Source organism: Mastomys coucha, unplaced genomic scaffold, assembly GCF_008632895.1.
Source record: "Mastomys coucha isolate ucsf_1 unplaced genomic scaffold, UCSF_Mcou_1 pScaffold15, whole genome shotgun sequence".
NCBI classification, from domain to species: Eukaryota; Metazoa; Chordata; class Mammalia; order Rodentia; family Muridae; genus Mastomys; species Mastomys coucha.
In genome coordinates, this window is record NW_022196897.1 from 126,526,252 (window position 1) to 126,536,961 (window position 10,710).

Genomic DNA, 10,710 nt, shown 5'->3' on the forward strand with positions numbered 1-10,710 from the left:
CCACAAATCCAGCCCTACAAAGGATAATAGATGAAAAACACCAACATAAGGAGCAAAACTACACCCTATAAGAAGCAAGAAAGTAATCTTTCAACAAATTCACACAAACCTAATTCCACCTCTTACACCAAAAACAACATGAAGTAACAATTACTTTTTCTTAATATCTTAATATGAAAATTAATATTACCAACATATCCTAATTGATTGGAATCCAAAAATATGAGGAATTAGAAATTTGTTGATTGTCATCCAATGGTCTCTCTAATTTGGTAATTGGAGAAATAGGTCCAATATTGTACATTCCATATACATATGTGATTTAATTCTATTTACTTAAAATGTTTTTTAAATGTTAACAAATTCGGATAAATTGAAATCATATATCTTTTCTCATCCTAATGCAATAAAACATAAATCGATCAAAAAAAAAAAAGAAATATCTTTGAGTTTGCTTGAAAAGCACAAGATGCTTCAAGATGAAATTAACCAAGTGCACCGCCTTACCAGCTCAGTGACGGTTCCATGGAGACTTCTGTGATGCCTATGACTTTAGATATTAACAACATACATAAAGTTATTGTCAGTTCATGCTTTGCATTTTCATGGAAATTTTGTGTTCAGTATATTAGATAATCATGAAAACTAGTTAAATTCTCAGTGGACTCTTTTCTTCTCTCATCTACTCAGTTCCCTTTAAGGATGCAGTAACGGTGGGTCCTCTGGGGAATTCGGAGAGAAGACTCATACTGAAAAGCCAAAAAGCAAGAGATCCCTGTCCAAGACTTTCTGCAGATTAAGCCTAGTTTAGGAAGCTTTTGGATACTTTAGGAAGTCTAATAACACAAAACAAACAAACAACAAAATTCAGGAGCTTCATGTAATGGCAATCAGGAGCAGAATGGCATGACATGGTTAGATCTCCATCAATCAAACAGATCGTCATCCAGTACTACTGAGTTAAAGCGCTATAAACCCAGTGTCAAACACTGACCAACAGGAAGGCCCTTATGTGCATACTGGATGTTTCATGATGAGAACCTAAATACACTTAATTTTTGTAGTGATACTTGCCTTGGTTAAATTCTCTCATAACACTTCACCCTAGCCACATATAATACAGAGAAGAGATGCTAAAAGATTCATTCAACTTTATAAAGCAAGGATGAACTGTTGTGACTGCTAGACCATGCTGGAGGGTAAAGGGATACAAGGAGAGGAAATGAGGGTCATTAGAAAGCTCCAGGTTGTTCCAACAGAATATAGACTGGTAAGATAAATAGTGACTAATAGAGCCAGAAATGAAAAACCAACCACTGTGCAGCTGGAATGCTCTAGCAGAAATACTGTTGCAGCTGCCATGGAATCAGTGCCCCAGAACACATGGTATTAAACTCTCCTGTACAGTTCACAGCTCTTCAAAGAGCCAGGGAATGCCACCATGTTTCTCCAGCAGGTAGCCTCTCACACAACTAATTCTTCATGGTTTTTGCTTTTACTTTCACAGCTGACATGCTGGAATTGATTTGGTTGCTCCCATTTACATGCTAGCTTCAGAGGAAGTTGGTGAATTTAACTCTTTGTTTTTGTACTAGAGTTTGGAAAATAACCTGAAAGGGTATTGACAAGTTCATCAAATGGCTTGCCAATATCTTCCACCAATGAAGCTGTATGGAAATGTGTCACAGGCACTGGAGTTACTTCTATGCTTGACTGCTGTGCCTTATTTTAAATCTGCAATCAAACTCAGAACATAGTCTTATTAGGTAGAGAACTCTGAGAAGCCCAGAGATGCTTACTCCTAGACTTTTAACTAAAACACATTGGAGGGATTATGTCATTCAAAAATCTATGAAAATTTGGGAAGAAAAGTATTGGTTGAAAATGAGCAAAGCTTTGAAAAAAGAGCCTATGTGTATTGAAGTAACTGGAAATATACGTAGTACATAACATCTTATGTAAATCTGATTTACTTCATTAATGAGTAGCTGAAACAATATTTTCAATTATTTTCCTTTGGACTATTTGTTTCTAAAACCTGTCCTTTTAAAGTGGCCAGTGTAGAATACCACTTTGTTTTGTAGGTGCCGCATCACTTTTATTTACAAGCTAGTATTTCCCTTATCCACCTAATTACAGTTCTCTTGAAGACACTCAACTTCCACTATAATGCACTCTCAACTCCACAATGCCAAGGCTCATGTTTACTTGTCCATTACCTGAAGAAAGGCTGGATGGTCCAGTGGCCCTCAGAGGCAAAGTCTCTTTCTAGAACATTCAGCAGAATTCTTTGTGATGGTTTAGAAGTGTGGTTTTGCTGAAGAAAGCATGTCACTAGAGACAGGTTTTGAAGTTTTATAGTCTTGTATCACATCTAGTTCATTGTCTGTGTTTGACCACATGAGCTCTCAGCTTTCTGCTCTGGCTGCTCCACCTGTCACTTGCTATCAGGTTTCCCTGTTGTGATGGACTCTTATCTCTCTGCAGTCATAAGCCAAAATAAACTCTTTGCCTACAAGTTGCCTCTGTGATGGCCATGGTGTTTCACCACAGCAGGAGAAAATTGACTGATACAGTTTCCATAGGGTTGAACAGAGAAATGAATTTCTCCAGTCTAGTAGAAATATGGGTGCCATACTTAATTCTGCATAGACATACTAGTGTATCCTCTTGTCAACCAGCTTTATAAACCAAGGGCTTTTGTACTTTTGATGGCTCACTATCCAGCTATGGCAAGGGCTGTTTTGGCTATGTGGCAGCAGCAACACAGTAAGCATTCTACCATCACAAGCTCATAGCCTTTCAAAGTCAATGAGTCCTTTGTAGTCTAGGTATATCATCTCCTTGTATGTTATTATTCATTTGTAAATAAACTTATGGAGAAGGTGTGTAAGGGTAGCTTTGACCCACACTTGCCAGTTTCTGCCATAGATCTATGTTCTCAGTGAATGAAAATTTATATAAAGGAATAGCCATGATTCTCTCTTTCATCTACCTGGAAGACATGTCCTGGGTCCATGCAGTCAAGAACCTATCCAGTAGATCTACACAGCCTTTTCAACCTTTCTGTTTTTGCATTACATTTTTTTCCTTCATTTGTCTCTTTTGCACCACATACTAGCAACTAAGGCCTACCTGATTCTTCTTTGAACATAGGAGACTGTACAAGCTCAGCCACTATACAAATAGCTCAAATTTAAATGATCCCGATGGGTCACTTAAAGTTGAAATTTAATGACATAGAACATGCAGATGAAAGATGGAAAACCATTAAAGCATGCCAGAGTAGTCTTTGTTTTCTTTTTAGTGAACAAACTATAAATGTTGAGATGTTAAGGGAACTATTAACAAGATAGAAAGAATAATTTGAGAAAACGCCCTCTAATGTTACTTTCTTTCATGAGAACTTGTGAGAGTTATAAACATCAAGCTGCACAATTGGTTAAGATCAGAGAATTCTTTTGACACACTGAGGATCCTTGTGCTCTTGTAGATAAAGTTGAGGTCTCAGTCCAAATTGCTGCTCATAGATGCAGATACCACCCTGTCAGGATTGTCAGCAGCGGGTGGGAGTGGTAGTGGGGGTGGCATGGATTACTGAACTGTGAGCATTACCTCTTCAAAAGGCATCTCATTTAAGAGCTGCAGTATTAGAGCTCTTAGCCTGTAAAATAGATTCCAAAGTTTCTGTTGGAATAAGTCTTCATGTCTCAAACTTTGATTTTAGTGTCATAATTTGTATGTTAATGGCTCTTTGTATATTTAAAGAGTGCCTGCTGAAAATAGCCATTTAAAAACATTTTACTATTTTTAGTAAAAAAATATGAGGCATTTGTCAATTGTTAAAGATGATGGCTTCTAAAATATGCATAATGCTTGCTTTTAGTATTATTTAAAACATACATATTAACTAATTTTTTCCTTGGGATGATTTTTAACTATACTGCAATTGGTAATTGAATCCTTATAATCTGTAATGGCACATTATTTTTATTATCATTGCAATCTATAACCACATTCAGATTATTAAAATCATAATATTGCCCCTTCTACTTGTTAGCCTGCCTCTCAGCACAGGAAGAAATGATTAGAATATTTTAAAAGTCTATATTGCTATAAGTTGTTCAGTGTCAATGACTCTATATTGTTGTTAGAATTTACCTATAAATGCTGGGACTGGGATTCATGCCCATAGTCATTTTCATAACAGACTGTGGAATGGTTTATTTATAAAAGTCTATGGAGTGCAAATATTTTGCATATATATGGCTTGTGTGGATGGACTATGAAAATTTGCATGTATGAGGGAAAAGGTTTGTGTGTGGTTGCATGTGCATGTGTCTGCTCATGCATGTTGAGGTATAAGGTTGATGTCAGGTATCTTGGTTAATTGCTTTCCCACTTTGATGCTGAGGCAAGGCCTCTCCAATACACAGAGCTATCTAGTTTAGTTCCTCTTGACCAGCTTGCTTAGAAGGATTACCGTCTTCCTCTATCCTTTCTCCCAGGAGTGCTGTGGCTGTAGGCAGGCAGACATGAGTAACCCACATTTGCATGGGGTTGAAGGACGGGGAAACCTGGTCATTTCTATGTATGTGCTCAACTATCTCCCCTGAGCTCTCCTTCTCCTTTCATGATGCCTGTCCAGTAGGTGAGGTAGCAATCATGACCTTAGAATAAAAGGAATGGAATTTAAATTAGAAAAATTGAGCATGTATGTAAGACCCTGTTGGGGGAGGAAGTCATGCAGAAGTCCTGTGTGATCTCTAGTTTCAGGTCAACCTCCAAATATGCTAAAGGAATCAATATTCAGCATGCACTTGTGTACATACACACACACACACACCCAGACATACACACATACCCACAAATATACACATACCCATATCTAATCCCTACCCCCACCACCAAGAGAGGAGACTTCCTTCTGAGTATAGGAGAATAGGAGGCAAGAAAAGCCATTGGATAAGTCCACCTGTAAGAATAGTTCTAGGCAAAGTGCCGGGTCAAAGCTGGAGATCAGGCTGAGTGAGCCAAATGGAAAATAACTTGGCACCAATGTCCCAGTCCTGTCTCCATATACTTCTCCCTTCAGGACAATATTTCTGGCTCTCCCATCATTATATTTAATCTCTTTTCATTAACCTGACCCCTTCATAAGTAATAGAGATTTAGGGAATACCAAATGGAGCAGTAGATGCAGCTTGCCTTTTTGGAGTATGATTCATTTCTGATAAGGTTATTTTGAGTTCTGATTCCGTCTTCAAAGTACGGATCCTTATGTCTTGTAGTCAGCATCTCAGAAGTTTCTGCAGATCTTTTCAAAGTACTGAATTTGTAGTCCCAGACCAAGGCTTAATCAGTGCCAGAATCAAGCAGTGTTTTGTATCATTTTTAATTTGAGGCAACTCTAATATAGCAATCCAAACACAGGTATCTGGGATCCCTTAATATAGCAACAGCTCCAACCTATTGCATGTGCTAGACACCTGGTTAGAGTTTATCTCTGTCCTGAAATCCAGGGACTTCCCAGTAGGGCCAGCCTTGTAAGTATGTTCTATTGTACTGCTTAGACATACTTTTTCCCCTAACCTCATTGCATCCTCAGTGGCCTGGCCTTCCTGTGTAGTCTCCTCAGGGCCACAGTGAACCACTGTCAATGAAGAAAGCATGCCAGTCCTCTTGATCTCTAGTTTTGAAAATGTTCTAAGACTCCTGAATTCATGTGAAATCTTTGTTGCTGTTGCTATAATTGCTCATTTCCCATTAGTTTTACTACTTTCAATTTTCTATGTTTCACTAAATACAATAATATTTATTGAATATGAATCACATTTATCAAACCTCTTGATCTACCCAAGTTTCCAACCTCTCCTTCCAGCAGAGCAGGTGAAAACTGAGAATCAGGAATTACATGGCCTTGCAGTATCTGGAGGAGAAAGTGTAAAAATATCCTGCCATAGAAAAGGAAATCCCAGAGTCCCAGGAGACATTGACTAGTGCCATATCACAGTGACTTGCACTTAATAGAGTCTCTGCTGTGCAACAAATAAATATTTCCATCTGTTCTATGTCTCATATGCTCTTGAAATACCTATTGAAAAAATGTCTATGTCTCCAATCACTTGTATCTAGGCTTTGTTTACATGCTCCTATGACAGATTAGAATATAATAGACATGTGAGGAAGACACTGGTCTAATAAACTCCATGGACCAAATACACATACTCCGTTCTTCCAGGTACTGAGAAAGGTTATGTGGTACCTGAAATTCTAACAGTTTCAAGGGTATTCTTTGAAGACAAGAGTAGAGAAGTGCAAGTTTAAAAGTGGTCCCTTCCTTCCAAAACAAACAGGGGTCTATAAACTTCAACCAGACTACTGATCAATGCCCTAGTGCTGCTACTTTGTGACCTGTGGTCAGGATCCCCCCCCCAAAAAAAAGATGAGTAGGAAACATAGGATCCCAGGATCATAAAATCCCCCAAACCTTGAAAGGAGTAAGGGAACATATTCTACAAATAGAATGAATAAGCCCTCTTCTGCATCCATGGTGATGAGAAGAGGATGAAGAAAGCCAGATCAGACTTTACTATGTGGTCACGTGGCAGTCAATGACAGCTAGAAGGAAAAAGTAGAACATGTTATTTTGTAGCATGTATAGCTACTCAGGAAAGCATTTAGCAAGCAAAGATGCTAGGTTAAATAAATTAGCAATACAAACCATGCAGTGTGGAAAGAGGTGGAGAGGAAATTGGGTGTGTGAAGACTAGACACTGCAGCAGGCTGGGGAGCAGAGAGAAGGACTCTGCCAAGGCAAGGAGCCAGCAGCAGCCGTGGGATGAGCTGGATGTTTAGATGGGTGGGGTAGTGCGTGATGCAGGCAATAGAAGGGTGGAAGGAGAAAGGTCATAAAGGTAGCTGCAGAACTGCTTTATTTGGATCTCTGAAAAATCCCTTTATTCCTTCTCTACATTAATGATCCATGATTAGTTATGATACTCAGGAAACTTCCTTCATCAACAACAAGGAGTCAGTCTCTCACATAATTAAAACAGGAAGTGATCTTTGTTCAAGTCAGAACTTTTGTCCAGACTCTGGTCCAGTTGGAGGCATAGACACCATTTGGTTCCAGTGCTTTACCATTTGTTGCAAACAATAAGTCCTGTCCATAGGCAAAGCTATAAATTTAGGACCTAACCAGGGTTTTGCTTACTAGACAAATTCTCACCTTTGAACTAAACCCCTAACATCCCCACTGTGTGTGTGTGTTTGTGTGTGTGTGTGTGTGTGTGTGTGTGTGTGTGAGAGAGAGAGAGAGAGAGAGAGAGAGAGAGAGAGAGAGAGAGAAAGAGAGAGAGAGAGAGAGAGAGAGAAAGAGAGAGGGAGAGAGAGAGAGAGACAGAGAGGAGAGATGGAGGGGAGGGTGGGAGGGAGAGACAGAGACAGAGACAGAGGCAGAGACAGAGACAAAGAGAGAGAAACCCATAGCCTTGTCTCTTCTTGGCAAGTGGTCTCTCTTCTTAAGCTCATCTGCAGCTCAGTAATAACATTTATATTTTGGGTACATTGGTTTACTTTTGAGGGTGGAGATGCTGCCATGGTACAGTGTGGAGGTCAGAAAACAACATTCAGAGGTCACGTATCTTCTCCCATATGGATGCCATGGATTGAACTCAGATCCTCAGGCTTGGTGGCTTCTGCTTTTAGCCACTGTGCCTTGCCCCCACCTAAATGAGCTTTTTATACTGATGCCAATATCCTAGATTTCTGTGGGCACTCTAATGCTAGGTTGCTCTTTTTTACACATAAAGGCTACCAGATGGTTACTTATCATTAAATGCCAATCATCTTGGTTATAGATATGTTTGTAATATATATTAAATATCACATGTAACTTAAAATGGGTCTGTTGTAAATGTCAACTTGGTAAGGCTTACATATAGGACGGAAACTTCTTTCTTCTGCCTCCTTTATCTCTCGCCTCCCTTTGCTGCCCCCAGGTCTCCTCCTTCCTGTTAGCTAACCCTTTTCCTCACCCCCTCCATTCTTCTCTTCAGTTATATGAGCATTTTCTGGCATGCATATTATTGATAAAGCCCAAAGCAATTTATGGTCAGAAAGGTTTCTTTAGAAAGACGTCTTCCTTTCATGGCGTATAAATGACTGCAGAGCCATTGAGGATCAGAATTAGTGATGGTTTCACTAATCTGAATGTTCATTGTTAAGTGTGAACTGGAAGGTTCATCATGAGGCCTTCAGTGCAATTATTTTTTAAGGCTTACTGTTTGGTCAAGTGTGACTTTTAAAGGAATGTCACAGTTTAGGTTTATGCATATGAATCTACAGTTTTAGGGGGAGCAAAAATTTGTGTTTTGTCTCTGAATGTTCAAACTTCTGGCTGTATCTTTCAGCAGTGCCTTCTGTCTTGACTAATAATTTGGATAATTTGCATGGTAAGGCAACCATTTCCTTGGTGGCATGCAATCCAGGGTAGTGGCTTTCTCTCTGCATGTTAATGAAGTCCACCCTCAAACGTTTTACCTGCTTTTTCAGGAGTTAGCAGCTTACATTTATCACCTGAATGACAGCTGTTTCTAACTACTTTTCTCTGAAAAGTAATAAGAAATTAAATAAACCTTTCGCATGCTAATCACTGACATTCCAAAATGACAGTTGAAAAGTACTCAGTGTTAGTCTGAGAACAACTCGAATTAAAGGATTTTGTCTCTATCAGCCAGTCATTGAATTCTGACTAGATGTTTGTGACTGTAGGCAGAAAGGGTGGCAGGTGGCTGGTGAGACAGTAATATCAGAAGTGATGATGAATCACTTCAAATACATTAACTGTCTGTATTTAATGAATTGGATGATATACTCTTTATGCATGGTGAGTGATACAGTTTTTTTAAAATCCATTTTTGCTTTTTTCTATAAGACAACTGGCAGATAGAAGATACAAAATTCTGGTTTTTAACTGGATTTTTTTTTCTTTGATGGTATATTCTACTGTTTCCTGAATCTTGCTTCTCCTGTAATCATAGTCTCCTTGTTTTCCTCTATGCAACAATGACTGGCATTAATAGCATTTGCCTGAGTCCCCTTAGCAGAATCTTTCAGTATAAGAAACTTGCATAGAGCAAAGCTTTAGAAAGGATGTCTTAGCCCTCAATAAAGAATGGAGTTCAGATACTGGTTGCTCATACCCTTTGCCGTATTAAAAAAAAAAAATTCTTCTCATATTCTATGTTCCTGATCTTCTGCAAGGCAGTACCGTTCATTCAGAAATTGTATAAACCTAACCATATATGTCCTTCCTTGGTATAAGTTTCTCTTTTGTTTTGTTTTGTTTTGAATATTAGTTTTCATTCAGTATTTATACTATCCAAAGTTGGCCTCCCTGGGTGCCCAATTCCATGACTTTTAAATTACATATGCTTGTGTAGTTATTTTCATAATAAAAATAATAGAGGTTTTATTATCCTCAACTGCCATTGGGCCTTGTGATATTTCTTCATACCCAAATGTCTCTTATACACCTAACCTCTGGGAAAGTATTTTTCTGATTTTTAAATATTAAACAGAATGAGGAAGAAAGAAGAAGAAGAAGAAGAAGAAGAAGAAGAAGAAGAAGAAGAAGAAGAAGAAGAAGAAGAAGAAGAAGAAGAAGAAGAAGAAGGAAATATGGAATAGAAAGAAGAGAAAAATAAGTGGGAGGGGGTAGGGCAGAGAAATTGGAGAGGAAGCTGTTATACGTGTGCAGTGACATCATGGCAGGTTTTACATGTTCCTGCAACCGTGTCTTCAGTATGTTCATTTCTTTTAATCACTTGAAAAGATTTGACATGGTTGCTCCATTGGTCCTGAACTTGGAGATCATGCTTGGTGCTTAAGGCAGTTAGCCTTGATGACATATGGTTGAACTGTGCTGCTAATTCTACAATTTTCTGCCATTAACTTGATGTTTCCCTTCCTTGCCTGAGCAGAGGGGGAAAAAAACAAGAACCACCACATATCCTAGGACTGTTTCTCTTTGTGGTCTTGATTCTAGATTATCATTAAGAGGAACTGGGGTAGGAACTTAAATACTAATCAAGAAGGACATCCTTGTTTACTGAGCTGATGATGCCTAGAATATTTCTCCAAACCCAGTTCAAGAAGATATTGTTAACTTACTGAAAAAGAATTTGAAATGAAAGAGTAATTGTGCTTGAAAACAGAACAGTCTTTCCAAGGATTTGGGTTCCTCTTCACAGGATTCTTTCAATAAGTGATTATTAAATACAAAGCTGTTTCCTGGGGAGCCTTGTGTACATGGAGGTATCTAAGTTACTGCTCTATTCACAATAGCAAGAAAATGGAATCCGCTTCTATACTCATCAATAGAGAAATGGTCAATGAAGATGTAGTACATGCCTCTACTGTAATTTTATCCAGTTGTAAAGAAAAATAAAATTATGAAACATTCAGGAAAAAGGGTGGAACTTAAAAATACTATATTAATGTAGGTGGCCCAGGCCCAGTAATACAAATGTCCTTCTCTTTTTTATGTGGATTTTAGCTTCTAACTTTAATGTGATGGCATTTATATGAGGAGTGAGGTTATGAAGATGTCAGAAAGCCTGAAAAGGACCCACAGGGAAGAGGTTTTAAGGGAGAAGAGTGTATGGGGGCAATAATAGAACACATGATGCGAAAATGACAAGGGGG

The 10,710-nt window shown here is 38.5% G+C and overlaps 1 protein-coding gene and 1 long non-coding RNA gene across 13 annotated transcripts in view; both read left to right on the forward strand.

The window, feature by feature from the left end:
- Macrod2 (mono-ADP ribosylhydrolase 2) overlaps positions 1 to 10,710 on the forward strand; it is a 1,944,357-nt gene that overhangs the window by 820,487 nt on the left and 1,113,160 nt on the right. The window lies entirely within an intron of this gene.
- The window catches only part of LOC116091031, a 108,317-nt gene that overhangs the window by 24,150 nt on the left and 73,457 nt on the right, over positions 1 to 10,710 (forward strand). The gene's annotated exons all lie outside the window — the stretch shown is intronic.